The sequence below is a fragment of the Cynoglossus semilaevis genome, chromosome Z (genome assembly GCF_000523025.1).
Source record: "Cynoglossus semilaevis isolate Cse_v1.0 chromosome Z, Cse_v1.0, whole genome shotgun sequence".
Classification (NCBI taxonomy): domain Eukaryota; kingdom Metazoa; phylum Chordata; class Actinopteri; order Pleuronectiformes; family Cynoglossidae; genus Cynoglossus; species Cynoglossus semilaevis.
The window spans coordinates 204010-208490 of record NC_024328.1 but is presented as its reverse complement, the minus strand read 5'-3'; positions in this window follow the sequence as shown (position 1 = coordinate 208490).

Below are 4481 nucleotides of genomic sequence, written 5' to 3'. Positions count from 1 at the left end.
ATGTAATGCCGACAATTTGCTCAATCTTTACAGAAGGTAAACTGATTTTTACTGTAAAATGCAACATGGTGAAAGGCAGAAAATTCTTGAAAAAATAGCTGAACCTGGTTTGGTTCTGAGTGACTAATTTCAAAATCAGTTTTGTGGGCATTAATTGGCATTGGTTTTAAATTATTCTGAACAATTGTGAACTATTTGGCCATATGTAAAGTTAAAGAATGTGTATAATATGAAATACACATTTATTTAAGGCATAAAATCCCACATTAAATTCCTCAGTGCCAATACTTTACACTACAAAACCATGTTACCCAGATGTGTTGACTTTTTCTACTATTTATTTTTTCTCATGCTTATTTAAAAAAATCATAAATTTTAAAGCAAAGGCTTCATAGCAGTTGGAGGATCATTCTATAATTAACATTCAGAGTCAACGCTGAGTTGTGTGAAACTGAGACTGTTGGCACAGTTTCAAAGTTCTGGCCCAATGGACAGGGAGTAAACTCTGCAGGGGATTTCCCTGGGGAGTGAGACATCCTGGTTATTGGACTGTGCAGTTTCTCCGACTGTGAGCCTCTGGGGACCCAAAGCAGAGGTGCCTGATGGTGCACTGAAGCCCGAGTGTGACACCTGGTCTGCCTGTCACAGCCGCAAACACAGACAATGTGACATTTGACAGGATAGAAGTTGAGGCTGCAACAGCTGAAGTCAAGACCCCTTCTGACAGTGAGGATGAGCTGGGTGGAGTTTAACTCAATAATTCCCTGACACGCTTAAATCCTGTTTGTCTCCTTTCTCATTCAACTGCACTCTTCTTCGTGCTTGGCCCTTTAAATAAATCAGGGTCCTGAGGAAGCTGAACCCATCAATTAGACTCGTCTGATGAGACTCTGTGTGTGTGTGTGTGTGTGTGTGAGAGAGAGAGAGAGAGAGAGTGTGTGTGTCTGTGTGTGTGTGTGTGTATTAATCAACAGTGTGATATGTGTGACAGGCTGAGAAGAGGCAGGATGAAGGCAGCAGTGCCAGAAAGCTGGAAGAGGCATTCTGATGAACAGAGTCTTGGGATGAATTTCTGAGTCTGCATCAGTAAACTAAACTGATGTCCAATTATGTTTCCCACAACGACAAGCCAAGGGAGCAGCTGTGAGCAGCACCAGCTCGCACTGTCAAGATTGGCCAGGTATGAGGCGGAAAAACCCAGAACCTCGAAAGAGATGTCACTAGGAGGCCGGAGTCAGCCGCTTGAGTGAGCGATGGTCCACACGCTCGCCTGAAAGCATGACATTGCCGAAGGGGGAAAAACACCATTTTATCATTCAGTGCGATTCACACCCTCTCTTCCTGTCAAACATGCCATATGTCCTCGTCACAGGTCGTCTTGCTGGCTTATCGAGTGTGACAGGGCTATTCACACACTGCTCCCAATCAGACACCATCTCCTGCGAAAAAAAGTCTCCACCACAGCACAGTGACAGGCTGTCAGGCAGAGGGCATCAACCTCCACTGGGCCCTGGCTGGGAGAGCGTCTATCTAAGACCACGGGTTATGGCGAATGACCCAGCTCAGGCACACACTGCAATCCTTCTCACGCCTTCCCTTCTCTATTCAATAGTCAACAAGGCTTAGCTCAAATTCAGCATGTTTACATCGAGGTAACAGAGAAGGTTGCTTTAAATTTTGCAGATACTGTTTATATATACTCCCTCCATCCCATGCAGAGGGTGCTATTAATACTGTGAGGCTGTGTTGAAAAGATAAAATGGGCCATTGCAAAAACAAAGCTTTGGTCAAATACTTATACACGAACATATAATAAATGATGGGTTTTAGAGATTTTCCCAAAGAAATTATAAAGAAAAAAGCCTGGTTTATAACAGCAGTGTTTCTACAGCATACATTTACATTTTGTAAGCGTATGTAATGAAATATAATGATATTCTAGTTTCAATTTCCTGACAATAAATCCTGGGCCTGTTTAGTTGAACACAACACTGACAGACATACACATTTTACAACTGTGAAGTACATTTAGACAAATGAGTGTTTAGTGATAGTTTAGGAAAGAAATCTGGAAGGGACATTGACTCGACTCCTTGGAAAGCTCTTTTTTTTATTTTTACATCACCTACTGGAAGACTTATTTATATAACTGTTCTGCCTGTCGCTATTGCACAGACAAAGGAGGATAACTTTTTTATGACAAATTAAGTGTTATTGGAACATCTTCCACAGTAGACCTGAAGATATCCCACATGCACTGTAATACACAGTAAATGAGCTTCACTTTACTCTGGTGCAGTACATTTTCACCTTTTCATATGACAAATGTTTAAAGTTGCACCCCATACTGAAATATACCACATATACCACATATAAAGTATATGTTTTGGCAGGATAGGCCTGCCCTTCAACAAACTCTATTCCTTGATTATGATTAGAGTATTTATTGACTAGAACCCCACTGTACAACAAAGGAGCACAGAGCACAGAACAACAGTTCTGTGGATTAATTTTCAGGCTTCACACTCTACTCAGAAGGTTAAACAATGACACACTGCTCACACTGTTTGATAGAACTCTCTTCAGGAGCTGGGAGACTTGAGTATGACTTGGTGTTTCATTTGATAATGAGGAAACAAAACGACACGTAAACTTCACCGAGGACTTTACTCTAGGACCTGGTGACGAGCCTATTTTCCTAACCACTAGACCATAGAAAATAGAAAAATAGAAAAACCCAAAATGTGTGAATGCCAATCTGAGGGTACACGTCAGGACAAGCAGAGGTCACTGAAATCCAAGAGCAGGAAACACAATCTCAGAACTCTGACAATTTGATCTTCTCAGAACGGGTCTGGGCTCCAGGAGCTTGATACCAGAGACCATGTTAAACACAATAACATTATAGATGTACATATATTTAGTTAAAGAAAAAAACACCCAACAGCCGCCAAGAAAATGTTTTCTCCCTGCACCTGACTTCTTGTTAAAGCAACAAGTTGAAAAAAAAATCCCAGAGTGAGAAAACAGTAAAACATTTCTACATGCAAGAAAAACCTCAACTATAGTAAGGTCAACACTAACGGCTGCTTAAAAATGACCTACTGATAGCACAGACTAATTATGTGTGTTAACACAGAAGCGCTCTAATTACAGATAAAACTGAGGATTATCTTGTAGAACTACTTCACTTTTGAGATTCTTGTGGAAAAAGAGTGGAAATTAGTGGAATTAGAGCTGAGACAAAGATTTGATGATGAGCTCAGAGCAAAAGGACTCACATACAAAGTTATGGAAAGAAGTTCAAGGAGATCCACATGTGGCAGAACAAAACAGCAGAGGGAGAATCAACAGGATTTACCAAACTAGGAAACTAGTAAAAGATGTTGAAGCTTTGAAGTTAAAAAAATATATATATACTACAGAAACTAAAGTGACAGGAACAGACTGTAGGGTCGCGACCTTGGTAGAAGTTCTTGAATGTTCTGCACAAAGCTCTGACTTTAATCTCGTCCATGTACAAGACAATAAAATCTGAAGGAACGTAAGGCATACACTTCGATGGTGGTATTGAACGTCACTACTGCTGACTGTCCTGTCTATTGACAGCCGTCAATAAAGATTGATGTGAAAGCTCCGATGCTGGTTATTAGCAACATGCTAACCAAAAAGAAGAAGGCTGCCCCATTGATTGCTGCGATACTGTGCGCTGAAAGTTCTAAAAAGAAGAGGCGCCGGTGCATCTGGACTCGAAGATGGCTCAGCAAACGTCCACAGTACGGGTTGTCCATTTTACAGCAAGAATTGGAGGTAAGCCTACTTTTACTTTGATAACAAACGCTACGCTAAAATTCTAGTTATCTATGTTTTGACAGTTATAAGTCACTAACAACAGTTTTAATCAGGGTACAAAATTAACTTTTTTGTCCTTTGTCCTTGCGCAGGCGCACTGAGGGAGAAATGCTGCGGTCTAGTGATGTGAAGACCGACTATTTTCATTGATTCGAATATTTGACTCTCGAACAGTAAAATGAACGAGTCGTGAACGAATTTTGAACTAATCATTTCATTGGTTTTACAGCAGGTGAAGTCTACAAAGTACACAAAATGCCATAAGCAATTAAAACCATGTGAAAAGCTAAGAAATAAAAACACACCACAATATGAAGATGAATGAGAGCAAAAGAGACCCGCGCTCTCTGTCACGTGACAAATGAAACGAATCTGCGAGAACGAAGCGAAAGAGCAGAGAGTGATTCGTTCATAGTGATTAGTTCACAGCGAAAGATTAGTTCACAGAGAATGATTCGTTCATAGCGAACGACACATCACTACTCCGGTCGGCTCTGGGCTCTGCTTCCACTGTGCGAAAGAATTTGTCGGCCGACCAAAATTTCTGACATGTCAGAAATTCATCCGAGGGAAATACATTCAGAACAATAGAGATTTGTTGTAATAAATTGCTATATATATATATATAT